This window comes from Struthio camelus, chromosome 1 (assembly GCF_040807025.1).
Source record: "Struthio camelus isolate bStrCam1 chromosome 1, bStrCam1.hap1, whole genome shotgun sequence".
NCBI lineage: Eukaryota > Metazoa > Chordata > Aves > Struthioniformes > Struthionidae > Struthio > Struthio camelus.
In genome coordinates, this window is record NC_090942.1 from 142,139,750 (window position 1) to 142,154,599 (window position 14,850).

The 14,850-nt window shown below is 39.5% G+C and overlaps 1 protein-coding gene across 4 annotated transcripts in view; it reads left to right on the forward strand.

Moving 5' to 3' along the window:
* The window catches only part of MID1 (midline 1), a 249,004-nt gene that overhangs the window by 72,408 nt on the left and 161,746 nt on the right, over nt 1-14,850 (forward strand). The window contains exon 2 of one of the 4 annotated variants that reach the window (XM_009683677.2): nt 10,677-10,731. The exons of 2 other annotated variants lie outside the window; for them this stretch is intronic. The gene's annotated coding sequence lies outside the window, so the exon portion shown is untranslated. Of the gene's footprint in view, nt 1-10,676; nt 10,732-12,230; nt 12,726-14,850 lie in introns of those variants that run through there. One more of the 4 variants, XM_068920791.1, reaches the window with a different exon arrangement.

Genomic DNA, 14,850 nt, shown 5'->3' on the forward strand with positions numbered 1-14,850 from the left:
TGATAGTTGCTGTAAGAGCAGCTGGAGGTGACAAAGAGAAAAACATCTGTCGTGTTGTTTGGAACTGACAGTTTAGCAGAACAGAGGGCAATTTATGACTGTGTATTTTCCATTGTCCTCAGGCATAACATTGTGATTTTTCTGCTTGGGTTCTGAGAAGAGGTATAAACAATATTTTGTATGGTTACCAGTCACTATATTATTGCCACCAGAATGTTTGCTTGAGATGTTTCTCTGGCCTTTCACCCGGGAGACTGGTACTGCAGCCTCTAGAATAGGAAGTCTTCCTTCGTTATAGAAAAAAGGAAAGATTCCTTGAGGTCAGAAACAGTTACAGATTATAGACGTTTCTTACTAAAACAGAATTTATTAGTGGAAAAGATGCAGGAAGCCTCTGCCAATGACTCATTATTCTCACATCTTTTCAGAGGCTTCATTATGTCCCATCCAGCCCTTGTAGGCTTTAGCACTAGTCTTGTCTGTTATTTACAGGATTATTTTCTTGATATTAAGTGTTCACTTAACTTCATGCTTCTATTTCCAGTACCATTCATCCTACTTCCTTCAAAATACTTCTTTTGATTAGTGATAGAAATTGTATGTAATTATAAAAACAGTTTTATTGCATTCTTGAAGATATTGTACATTTCAGATGAATGGTAAGAATTTAAAACAAGAAAAAAGCAGTCTTTACCTACTACTGTGTTGAATTTTTTGTGAAAAATTAGCCTTTAAGGTTATTTAAGCCCTAATGTTTACCATAGTAAAATAAATGTCTTGAAATACACTGTGTTGAAAATTGCCTTGACATAGAGTACTTTAAATATATCAGGCTACAAGAAGACAAATGTTGATCTTCATACAGCCAATCATTTAAGAATATTCAGCAGCTATCTACAGTTGCCATATTGCATTATTACAGATGTTTCCAACATTTCTTAATCTAAGGATAAAGAAATAGTTGAGCACAATCTTTTTTAGTGTAAACATGTAACAGAACTGCCACTGAGGTTACTGCAGTCTACAGATGTCATGTGATAACTGAAAATGGCTATTAGAATGAGTAACATGGTTATACCTAGGAAAATTCAGTTTTTAATGGCTGAAAAACATAACAGGAAGCAGCCTTATAAAGGAGACCTTTAAACATTGATTCCTGAGGTGTTTTCGATATCTGAAGTTAGGATATTTTACTTCTATTTTAGTCATAGACAATAGCTCTGGAAACTCTGTTCTCTCTTCAGTGAGAAAATGAACCTCTTCCAACTGCAGGTTGAAAGTTTTACCCTTCGAAAAAGGACATAAGCAGAGGTGAATTTGCTTAGTCTCCAGTTTCTCTTTTTATAGACCCCTTTTATAAGTGTAGTCTATATTACTCCTCTTTCTGATATCAATCCTGGATAATTAATTAAAAGTAGGAATTTTGCTCTCCTAACGTCAGCAATCAAAATGTTAGACAGTTTCACAGTTGACTGTGAAGGAAATAGGTAGGTCATTTCATCCTACATACACTCTGGAGGTTCTTGTCTTTCTCCAGTACAGAGGGAGTCTAGATGCTTAGATGTAACCCTTAACTATAAGGTTTAAAATATAAGCGAGTTAAATGTCTCCTTTAATGACTTAAATTTGGTGTCATTCCAATATTAATGTCTGAAGATTACCTTAAAATTTAAAGAAAGTAGAAGACTGTCCCTACCCAAATAGAATGAAAAAGTTTTTAAACAGGAGAAACATCCAAAATACTTAATCACTGTTTGGAGTTAACAGATACCAGCAAGAAGTGTTTACCAATGTATAACCTATTTTTCTCTGGACAGCACTAATTTTGGTGCATATTTTCAACAGTTCCAGAGCATTATTTTTCTAATCATTTTGAGTCCTCAGATTAAATGATGAAATCGAGTGAATGCAATCAAAAAAAAAAAACCAAAATATTAAACTATGATGAAGTGATATGAGCAGTGTTTTCCTAAGATTAAGAAAAGGGTGAACTACTGTTCTCTACTGTACTAAAGCAATTTCCCATTTAAAGGCTTACAATGTATTTTAAAAGAACAAAAAATCTAAAAATTTATTGTACCATATACAGAATTCATTGTGTTGCTGTATCCCAGTAATCAGTCATCCTCTCAGAAGTTATTCAAGTAATAACACTGTAATTAACTTGCATTTACCAAGTGTTTTTCAGTATGAGCAAATCTGTACAAAGTGCTCCAGTTTTACAGAAAGGGAAACAAAGGCAGAAGTTCAGTGTTTTGGCCATGGTTCAGGTATTCCTGAGCCAGAAAAATCTCTAAGGTTCACACAGAGCACTGGACATCTTTCAGGATGATCCGCCCTCCTCTGAAAGATGATGTTCCCCTGGAATCAGTCCCAGAGAAACATACTGGGAGAGCAGGTGGGTAGCTACTGAAAAGAAGGCATGGCTATTTGAACAGTATTGTGGTTATTAATAACGTATCAGTTAAGCTGAACAAACGCACAAAGCAAATATTTATGTGGTGATCTTGCTGGAAAAAAAAGTGGAAAACTGGACAGAATGCTTTTGATTTAACTTTTTTTCTTAGGTGTCTGATTCCTCCTGTTATGCTATTTCTGTGCTTGCCTCTTGCCAAGCAAGATTGGGAACGGGAAATGTTAGATGAATCTGAGAAAGGTAGAAGTTAAAATAAATCAGTTAGTCAAGAGAGAACAGGCCAAGGGAAAACTACCAGCTGTAGTCAAAAATGTTCACTGTGAAAAGTGTAGTGTTCATTCTCCTTTTTTTTTCCCCTTTTTTTTTTTTTTTCTGGTGGGAGATTATTAAAGGGCTTTATAATCTTTCCACATAAGTATAAAAGACATTCCATATCTTGATGTATCTCTATGAATTTGAAAGATATGAGCTCTGTAGGGGATACTACTGTTGGTTTGACATCATTAATGTTTCCCTTCATTTATTCCTGCAGAATACCTGCGCTATCTCTTAAAGTGGGAATTGCCTGGGGTGATAAATTGAATCTTGAATCTTTGCACCTGACTCCATGAGAGGCTATAAATTAGTCATGGGCTAGGAAGAGAGAATCCTAAATGTTTCTATTTCTCATAGAAAAACTGACCCTTGGGGTCACTAACTAATGAATGAAAAACCTGAACTTGTTAGCAAGAAAACAATTAATTATTAACACACATGTGGGTATTTGACATTAGCATCCTTTGAATTAGAAGTCTTTGTTTTGTCGTATTAATTTCTGCTTTCAAGACTCTGTAGTTGTTAAAAACTGAGTTCAGTCTGGAACCAGGAAATATGTAGAAAACAAACTATGAGTTATAGCAAGGCTATGTGGGTTCACTGCTTTTGTGTTTCAAAGGAAATGAAGATTAAGCTATTTTATTTCAAAGCTACAATAATGTAGAATCACCAGTAGTAACTGTTGTCCAGCATACGCTGGTTTATTGTGCTAGCACACTCAAGACCAGGATGAAGTAAACACATTTATTGAGTGCTGTAGATGTTTTCATGTAATTATTTATTTATTTATTTATGTGCATCACTCTTAAAGCAAAGAGCAGAGAAAAACCTTGTATCCTAATATGACTCCTATGGGGAAATGTTTATGCTATTCTGCTACGGGGAGCTTCTATGTGGTTTTTTTTTCCATTCCCTGCAATCCGCCTATCCATCATAATGCCTTAAGCACTTTTTTATCCATGAAGACTCCTTGCTACAGCAATATACAGGCTTTGTAAATAAAATCTGGCACCCCTAAGGGGAACAATATAGACTTCTAGGAATTCTCATATATTTAATATGTTTTAAGGCCTGAAAAGTTTATTTCTGTAATGAAATATTTTAAGACCTTTTTGTCCTGGGAAATTTCTTTTCCATGGCAGGTGACCTTTACAGGTCCTCTCTGATCACAAAACTGCTACAGATCTGCCTGAACACTAACGCCTTTCAAGTGGCTACAGTACGATGCAGGCATTTTTCAAAGGTTGCTCCAAGGCTAAAACACCTTTCCCCCCAGTATCTGAGCAGTTTGAAAGTATCAAGGCCTGTATTCTGTCCTCAGATACATGCAGAAAACCTCCAGTGGCTACCGTCAGAGCTGCCTGTGCCTATCCAAGAGCAGTATTTGACTCTGAGCCTTAGCTAGGATATGAGAGAATAGACTCGGGGTTTGTGTAGTTCCTTTCATACTTGTTATGGCTCAAAGCATCTTACAAACAAAAAACTGAGAGTTAGCATGGGAACTGTGCAGGAAGATGGACAAGCCATTAAATGCTTAGTAAAAGATCTACAGTGTCTAGGAAAGCAGAGCCTGATTTATTAAGAAAAGTGATAGTGGCCAGCAACACTGCTGGTGTTCTGGTGATGGTTTTTTCTCTCTTCCTCTCCTTCTTTCTCTCACCCCCACTGAAAATGCTGCCTTATTTTTAACTTAAGGGTAATTTTTAATGTGCTTTCTTAAAACTATTGACTTTTTCTTTTCCATTGGCCTCTTCTGAGCATCCGGCAGAATTCTGGGTGTTACGTTTGAAAAACAAAATGCCTTCTGAACCTCAGCACTGCAGCATCAAATGCATTAGTCTAGGCATGTTAACATTACATGCACGTCCTATATAGAGGATATGTGCAGTCATTTGGAGAAATGACCCTCCCAGGCAGCCAGGCAAGGTGGGCAGAATTTTACAATAGCTCATTTAGGGCAACCTGCACTGCTGGAGCAGGACATCCGAGCTAGCTGTCGGTGATCACTCAGGACTGAGAGGTCATGGCAGGAGCTTAAACCCGGAAACAATATAGTCACATGGAGTTCGAGCAAAGCTCTGACTCATAAGTGCTTCTAGGACATTAGACCACTCCTATGCAGTCCCTTGCCCTGGCCTGGGTAAATCATCACTGTGCTGACCTAATTCAAGTCTCCAGTGACTTGGATACCAAGCTACATGCATCAAACTTGATAGTGCAACGAAGACCTGCCTATAGGCCCCAACCATATAGCGATCTCTGAGCCAGCAGATTCCTGCATGAAGCTCATAGGGGGATTGGGGTAGCTGTGATTGTGCAAGGGTTGATATGGCATTCAAATCAAATAATGTTAGCTTCCAAAGGGGGAAAAACCGATTACAATGTATTTATGTATGTATGTAGCCTCATGTTCCTGATGCTACCGACTGAACAATTTTTAGATATCGCACTCTCTTTCTCTGGTTCTGAGGCAACATGAAAGTCGCATGTGCCTATAATTTCCTTTCAAAATCCCTCTGTGAGTAAGTACTCTTGTGATGACAGCTTAGTTCTCACTGCTTGGAACATTCTGAATTCATATTACTGACATCAGGGTTGGATTTAGCTGATCATATTTGTTTAATTGTTTAATTTGTTAAAACATTTAATAGAACATTTCTGGAATGAGGTACTCAATATTTACATCATAAAAATGAACAGCAACATGTGTATCTGTCCGCTACTGTGTTTGAAGTGGTAGGATTTGTTCTTGGGCAGTGCCAGGAACTTGCTGCTCTTGTAGCTTGGGTAAAACAATTTGGATGCAATCATAGATTTTCTTGCTGATTATTCTCTCTCTTAAAACAAGCAGGATTATGGGAGGTGCCCTTAAGTAATGATCATAGTAATAACACAGTATACACCTACAGGCATCCAGGCATGCACGTACTACATTTTATATCTGATCTTGCTAACTGTTCTTACCTAACACATTGCTTCGTTAAACTGCCTCCCTCTCCGTTCTAGATGTTTCTGCGTGTTAAGGTATCCCTCTTGCTATTGCCTTTTTAGGCTGGGGGGAGGGCTATCAGCACTGCTGGTTTCAGGATTTGCAATGGAGTAGTGCTCAGGGCCCGTCTGGCCTTCTTAACTCATACAAAGCTTCCTGTTTATCTGTGGCTTTGCATTTTGGTTTTGCAGTGGTAACTGAAGAAAAGATAATGTGACATTAAGAAGCCTGAAACCTTCTAAACTGTACCATTTAGCTATAGTTCAGGGAACGTTTGTCTTCCTTTTCAGATTGTTTTAGGTTTGCCATAGAGTAACAAAAAATGAGCCTGCCGTAGGTGAGGCATCCACTTAATAAAGATAAGACAAAGTAGCTAGCGGCCTTATTGATGCCAGCTGTTCCAAACATCAAGTAGGTGTGGAAACAAGATAGTTTGTGGGTTGTTTTTGACAAAGATTTCGGTAGTCTTCTAATTAAAGATTTTGAGACGCTGGAGCCAATGCTAACAGATGGCGTGCAGTCAGAAGACTGTTTAATCAACAGGTATTTAACCTGCAGTCAATGTGTTTTATGCAGCCTCTTCTGCCTCTGCTCTGCAGAGGAGGGGAGCTTCCTACAGCCTTTTTAGCTCTAAGGAGACACACTTTTCTCCTCCAGGAGCTCCTTGGCTAGCCTGGCATGAGTGTGTGGGGGTCTTTTTTTACATGCAAAGGATTGCTAGCTCTCAGAAACCATTAACCTCCTACCAGGTTCCAGTCATAATATTTTAGCTTAAAAATCATAACATTTTAAAGACAATTCTGCATTCCTGTTCTCTACCCTCTGGCTTTTAAATTGTGGGGTTATATTCAGGTCAGACTGTCAGCTTTCTCTCTGCAACAGTCTAAAGGCTAAATCCCTTTTAAAAAAGAAAATAAATCTGCAGTTCTCACATAATGACTTGGTGTCAGGAGCAGAGAGGCTTTACAGAAAGCATCAAATAGCCTGAGCCTTGTGACAGAACTGTTAGGAATAGCAACTCCTCATTATCACATTGACTTCCATACCATAACATCTCAGCTATGGTGTTAAAATGGCCCAAAGGTCCCTTTGGATCTTTAAATGTTTCCTGAGACACATGACCACGGATACAGTCCCCATGATAGGAGCCGCTAGCTGGTACAGCTTCCACACTCTGTGTTGCAGAGATTGTTGGTTGTACTCTGCGCTTTTACATTGTTATAGCTGCTCACTCAAGTGTTACATTGCATTAAATTGGATGGCTATGGCATACGTAGTGGTAACGAGATGTGGGATACTGTGCAAAAGTTAATGACTTATGGGTAGGGATGGGGCCAAAAATGGTTACAAGCTGCTGCTCTACATTAAGCCCGAGAAGGATGAGAGGAGCAGAGGTGGAAGGACTGAACAGAGAGCAGCTTGTTCTTCCCTAGTTAACTTTTTCAAGAAGAGAGAAGGATCCTTTTCCTATTCAGACCCAACTGTGAGCTCATCTCAGCCTGCACACTAGTCTCCAACAGCTGCAGATGTATTACAGCAGCCTTCTGTGCCTGTGCTAATGGGATAAAAAAAAAGCCCATGTGCTCTTTTCATTCTGACAGCATACACACTCCTCTGCAGCCTCTCATGCATCCCTGTTTTCTTGAGATGGATTCAAACATTAATGCCTGTTAAGTTTAATTATTGCAAAAAGTCTGAGAGGAAACAAAATCTTACAACTGCTTTAAGGTGTTTCCAAACGGGTATGTATAAATCACAAATGTGCAAGCACTTATGGAAACTTCAGAAGTAGAAAGTATACTCTAATCACCAAAGAGAGTGACCATAAAATTTGCACAGTCTTCTCAATCACATCTGTGTGATTTTGCAGTTTCCAGCCTGGTAAATGTTGTTCATTAGTGAGTGTTTCTGCTGGTAAGGATCTGTGTGAGACAAACGGGCAGTCACAAGGCAGAGTGGTGAAATGCTAGAGGTATCACATGCATTTCCAAGTTTTCAGAAACAAACCAGTGAATAGGTAGATTAGCACAGAGACATCTTTGTGCTTTTTCCTGAAAATTGTTCAATCTCCATAATTTCAAGTGAAGTCACTGGGAAGAGCTTACTGTCAGTCCTTTTACCAACCACTTTTCAAATGAAATTCTATTGTGAGAGCTTTTTCTTTTTGCCCAGAAACAAACAAATTACTGCCCTGGGTCACAGAAAAAGATTCATCTAGCCTTTGGACTAGTCTTTGACAGTGACTAGCAGAAGCTGGCAGAAAGAGCGAAGAATCAGGCAGATGCAGCAAGGTTTTCCCCGTTATATACATTCTTGCTTTTGTTCTGCTATGCTTCTCCCAACACAAAGACTTCTGATTTTGGGGGACTATTGCTGTGCTTTATGTATAGGCAATGAATTAGCCAGTGGATATCTGTCTACTCTTTGATATGAAATGCTGTATGTATGTATGTATGTGTGTATGTGTATGTATATGTATATGTATATAGGTATGTATGTGTATATGTATATAGGTATGTATGTATATATGTATGTATACATACACACACACACACACACACACACACACATATTTACATTGAATAAAGCTATATCTAGTCCCTCCCCTTTTTCTAATACAAAAAACACTATTTTCATTAAACTATGCTGAGGCTAAAAGTGGAAGTAACTCATTCAGACTATGATAGTCAATGATAGTACAAAGAAAACAACGTTGGTGTGTAGTTGATCTTATGGATGGGCTGGAGGAAGGAGTATATGTTCTCCTTCTATTGTTGGGTTGACTTCAAATTGAAGTGCATAGGAAGTCTCAGTTTACAATTTAGCATCAGTCTCTCTTCTCCCGTTAGAGTATCTGTGATGACATCTGGCAGCCACAGCAGCAGTGTACAAGCTGCATTTTTTTTAATGTTTCTCAAAAAGCAACCACCCACTCAAAATAGTAAACAATGACTTACTTTCAGTTTTTCACATAAACCACATACTTTTCAGCATTGTCTTTTTTTGTTGTTAATGAACTGTTTCAGATTTCTTCTGATGCTTAATCACATTTTGCTTTCTTTTCGGATAGAATTTTCCTTTAAAAGTTGAAAGCCTCCTATTTCTGATGGAAAACAAGCCTCTTGCCTTTCTGGTTCTGCAGACTTTCTTTTTTTTGTCCTTTTACTTCATACCACACAAGAGAAAAGACGATTAGTAACAGATCTGAAAGGTACTATAAAATATTTCTTGGAAGAGGATGTACAAAAGCATATATCATTTTTTTGTGGAGGATGCTGCATCTAGGATTGTGGCTGGACTGAATGACTGTTGTTTTTTTCACATGGAAACTCAACTGTTTCCTAAACGCCTATTGACAAGATGTCTTGATGATGCTTCTACTCTAAGCTGAGCTCTAGCAAGAGCTGATAAATTCCAGAATCTAATCAAACATCTTTCAGAAACATCAGTGTTTACTAAATAAACATCTTTTCTCTGCTGCATAGAAAGAGTGTTTGTAGCATGGTTTGTCAGTCTTTCTACAAAGCTTAACAGATGGCCAGTGCTTTTAATCAAATAATTATGCTACCTAGCCCTTTTCCTGGGAAAGAAAAGGTTTGGGCTTGATTTTTCAGCATCTTGGCTTCTTACTAAAGTGTCTTTGCATTTGTCTCTGCTATTTTTTATTAAAGACCCTGATGGCACAGATAAGAACAAAGTTTTTGGTTGAGAAACCTATTGCCAGTTTTAAAGGAAAGAACAGCTACTTCTGCAGGCATTGCTTTCTGATTTGGTTACCCTTTGTGTTCATAAAATGTAAAAGAGGAAACTCAATCCAAAGGTCCACAATGGAGCATGGCACTGTTAAGGGCCAAATACCACAGTGATGTGGTGGTTCTACCCTCTTCTTAAAGACAGATCTTGGGAGCACTCAGAAACATCCTCTGCTCCTTGATCTGTCCATACCCTGTCTGCACAATTGCTTGGAGATACCTGTAGAAACCTCTGGGCATCATTCTCGGGCATTCTTGGTGGCATAGTGGGCCAACTGGCTGAGTATTATTTAGGTACTAAACTGGGAGATATGCTTATGTACGCAAGGTGCCCTACATGGTGGAAACTGGCCTTCAAATACACTTGGGTCTGAGCTTCCAGACGCAGTGTTTGTACAGATGGAGACACAGCCTTTGAAGCTGCCCCGGGCACCAGGGCGAGGTTAGTCTGTTCTCTGGAATACATGTCTCTCTTGCTAAGAACCAGAGCATGACATCAAAACGGACGCTATGGGAGCACACAAGAGCATATGGGCAAGATGGATTCCTTCTGCGTTATGCTCCTCTATGTGTGTGAATGGCAGAGTGAGAACAGACTCCTCAAATACAGAATATACTTGATTCCTAAACATTTCAAGAAACTATTTGGCCTTTGACATTGATGACATACCATAGGTTGCTAATAATAGCATGCCTGAACTTCTGTTAGAAAAATAATCACATCCCTCAGTAATTCCCACACTCATAGGCTAAATCACCCCAATATCGGATTAATGCCAGATGGAATACAGAGAAATAGCAAGAACTGAGCAGAATAAAACTTCTCTCTGTTCTCCTCTGCGAGCTGGTGTTTCTGAGACTGAAAAAAGAATAGCAGAACAATGCTAGTTGTTTCTCAGCAGCACCGCTCTTGGACACAGATAGGGCTGACAGGACACTTAGGCTGTCCCACCCTCTTCACAAGTGTGGAAACCTTGCACAAAGCTGCTGATGTTCTGCTAACTTGTTATGGCAAATGCAGTTTCATTAACTACTCTTGAAAAAAAAAAAAAAGGAAGCATGAGTAAGAGCAAGAAATCACTGTGTTAAGATATAGGAATTCCTGGAAGGAAATCCTATGAATAGACAAGCTTGGGGAGGAAGCTCAGCCTGAAGGTTAGGTTGTTTTGTTTTTGTTCATTTTTTGTATAAAATCTATCTCCAGGAGGAGTACAAGCTTGGATACAAATTCTGGGACTGCACGTTTTCTCTGCACAGAGGTAAGGATTCTGGCTGCTCACACCCACAAATAGTATGAAACTGATTATTCACAAAGGAGGAAATAGTGGGATTTATGCCAACATTCCCTAGGATCTACCATTCATGCATCTAGGAAGAAATGAGTAACAGAAAACTGTGAGTGTAAACAGGGATAAAAGTTAATTTCATTATAAGAAGACATGTTTTTTGCATGAATCTCAGAGGATGTAGTAATTAAGAGGGTGACACTGTTTCCACAGAGTCACTGTATATAAGCTAGCTGCACTGGCACTAAATTCATTTCTCTCCTGTCTGCCATTCAAAATTGTGTTGGTTTTTGATCCTAAAGTTCAGTTTTGGAGTTGGCTGGGTACCTCTTATGAAGCAAACAAAACGTGTATGTTAAACATTGAAAGATGGACAGAAAGCATATGAAAATGAGCAAGATGGATGGATATCCACATACTTTAAGTGGGATGGTTTGAGTTATGCTGAAGTTTATTTGCTGGTGTTTTTATCCCCTTTATGCTGACTATCAGGATATCCAGTTGCTATAGGCTAATGTGGAATGCACTCTGCTTTAATGGTCAGAGTTCAGTGGTTTCATCGTATTTTCACAAGCAGAAAGCTGGTGCTTAACAAAAAAATTATATCCCCAGGGGTTAGGCATATGCTAGGGAAAAAAAAAAAATTACCGCACATTTCAAGTATGCAAACCCTTGTGGGCTTTAAAGCCTGTAACTACAGAAAAATTACAGTGCAGAGGCTTCACGGTGATAATACAGCTGGGGCATGAAGTGTAATATAATGTCCTCCTGGTATGCAGCAGTAGTATGCTTACTTCATAATCATTCAAACTAGATGAAAAATAGGATAATTTTTGAAAGGACACTGCCTTTTTTTTTTTCATGTACAAATCAGCTTCATACATTAGACAGGTTTCCAAACACAGAGCTTATGGTATGTCTCTCAGGGGCAAGAGGAAGATATCTTACAATGTTACAGAGGGCATCATCACCAAGAATTAACAGAACTGCTTGCCATGTATGTTGGTTTTTCTCCCTTAATCGCTGCCGGGCTCCGATAGGAGGAAGCTCAGCTGAGAAGCCGCGGGCGCTACAGGACTTTTTAAACTTCTCTTTGCGGAGAGTTAGCAGGCCTTTGCGGTGTCTGCGAGGAACTCATCGCACGACGGCCTCCGGGCGGCGGCGAGCCACGCTACCTAAAATTTCCTTGCAAGCGGCTCTCGGTCCCGCACGGCGAGCTCGGCGAGGGGCGGCGGCAGAAGCCCGAGCCGGGGCGGCGAGGCGGGCGGCGGCCGCCAGGGGCTGCTCGCGGCCCGCCCAGCAGCTCCCCGCGCCGCGGCCGCGGCCCCGCAGCCGCCCCAGCTCGTGCTTTCCCTAGCAGGCGAAAAAATAACTCCCCCCCCCCCCCCCCCAAAAAAAAATTCCTCCTTGCCGTTGCAGACTTCTTTCCCCCTCCTCCTTTTTATTCTCCTCGCCCTGCCCCCCCCCCCTTCCAGTCGCACCCGAGAAAAGGTCCGGTTAATGTCTTTTCCTAAGAAGTGTGCGTCTCTGATCTTGTGACAGCTTTTTCAATTTAGATTTTTTTTTTAAGTCTGTTTTGCTGAGGTGGTTATTCCATTTTTAACATGCCAAGTGCATATTTGTGTGGAAAGTTTATAGTCCTTGCTTTTCCCACTCCTCTAATGCACTTATCGCCTCATCCACTTTTTCATGTTTATTCCTGGAATTGTTATTAGTTATTCTGTAAACGTAGCAAGTGCCTAAATACTGAAACCAGTAACAGAATTGTTATGACAGAGACCAGCTATCCGGGTAAACAGAGAGCCTGCTGTAGATTTGGGAGCAGATTTCCTGACAGTTTCTGAGCCTTGTGGCTAACTTCACTGGCACCCTCAGACTTGCTCTGCAAGTCAGGTTGGTGTGTCTGGTGAGGAAGGAGAAGGCAACAAAAGACATTCTTACACTTCAGAAAGGAACCAAAATACAGAGTGAGTATGGACGGCTTCTTCTGTGGGTAACAAAAGTGGCAATTGTAGAACAAACACGGGCAATTGTACTTCTGCTGACTGTATCACAAAAACGATTCTCTCTCAACGCTTTTTATTGTGTTTGCAGATCGACTTCGTATGTACCACATGTGCTTATTGTTGTGGCACTGTGATTTCAAGCTTTTATGAAGTGATAAGCCACATATTAATAGTTTTAACAGAAGGTGCCTTAGTTGTTAACATGGTAACACCTTGCAAGAGCAATATGTTATGTCCATTCTTGATTCAAGAAATATGCTATATTCTACACTTTCAAATACATAATGTAAGTCCATACTTAGATCTGCTCAATATATTATCTTCCACAAATTCCTATGCTGTTGCTCAATACTGCTATAAATATTTGCTGCCTGAGACTGCAAAGTATTAATTCATTTCCTGGTAATCTCTCTGGATTCAAGCTGAAAGAGTGGATCTGAAAGCTGCAAGCACATTTGCTCTTGCTTAATCTTGCTCAAAACTAAACTGTTTACTAACATCAGGGTAGTAACAGGTGTTCAAATAGATGTAAGTTCTTACTCCAGCTTGCAGGAATCATTTATGTTTTTCTTATCACAGTCAATTTATCAGTGGACTGTAGGTGAAGTCCCAGTCACATTCAGCTCATTAAAAATTGTGCTATTACCACTGTAACGAGTCTCATGATAGCAGGATTCCATGCTATGGCTGCAGCTGCTGTCATTTAAAAATTTCAAGATAAATCCCTTCTGTTCCTAATATACTCAGCAAGTTCTGATCTTTTTGTCTGCCAGTATCACTTGGATTATCTGTGAAAGCGAAATGGGTTCTAAGAATCACAGGTATAATGGTCACAAAGGTCCCAAGGATTCCAGGCAGTAGCATTTGCATCATAAGAATAAGAGTGAATCTTGTATTTGTTTACATTTTAGAAATTTTAATAAATAAGATAAAATTCAGTGAAATTAGCATGTTAAAACTTTCCTTTAGTTGCATCATTAAGAGGACAGCCTAGAAGAAAAATATCAAATATGCTGTATTTACAGTAACTCCTTTCAACCTGCCCTTTTGACTAGGCAATGCATGAAAGCATTCCCCCATGAGTAATACCTTATTAAACTGTCATGATTTGATGTGACACATTTTTCTCCCAATTTGCATGCCTGATAATAGACTTCCTAAATATCACCTTCAGGTCCATTGGCAAAAAAAGTAACCCCTCTGAAAGGATGGTTGGATCAAATGTTGGTGATGAGACAATCTCCGGGCGGCATCTGAATGTGAGACAAAGGGTTCAGGCCATTAAAAGCTATATGGTCTATTGCCATGCTAATGTTGTGTTCTTTGTGTAGTGGAGGCTTGTTGCCTTGTAAACATGTATCCCTGACTCATTAAATCCTCTGAAATAAAAGCTCTCACAATTCCAGTAGAGTGGAGCAGTCATTTTTAGATTTAATTATAAACAGGCTAGATAATGAGCTACCTAACTTGTCCCCTTTTCTGAAGGAGGAGAATGGTTAGTGACCTTGCCTTTCTCTAAACAGTACCAAAATCCACTTTGTTTGAAAGATGAAGGAGTGGAAAGTCCTTGACAAAATGGGCGCATAAGCGAATGCCAGCTGAGCAACTAATATTTTACATAACAAGTAAGAACATATATTTTTTGAACCTATTTAGTATTCAGCTTAACAGATACAGTAACCATAGCAACTCCCCTATCACCTGTTTGAGACGCTGCAACATCTTAATGCTATGTGCACCAAAAGCAAGCCCTCTTAATATTTATAAAATGTTGATATTATCTCTTGGAGAAAGCTGCAATGGAGACAAACGAAAAAATGCTCAAGAGTCACGATTCTCTTGTCTAATAATACCTGCTTTCTCCTTGCCCGTCTGCTTTGGTTGTATATATCAGTTTTATTTATTAAAAGAGAAAGATTAATGGGTACAAGGAGTCACTCAAGGGAGCAGGATGGAGGGTATGCATTACCCTTCACCTACAGCACGCCAGTAGTAACGGCCCTTGGTTAAGTGCACTGAAAGCTTTAGTGGCTTGTGGTGGCCAAACAGAGGCAACATAAAAGAGAAAGGTTTCCTGAAAGGACTG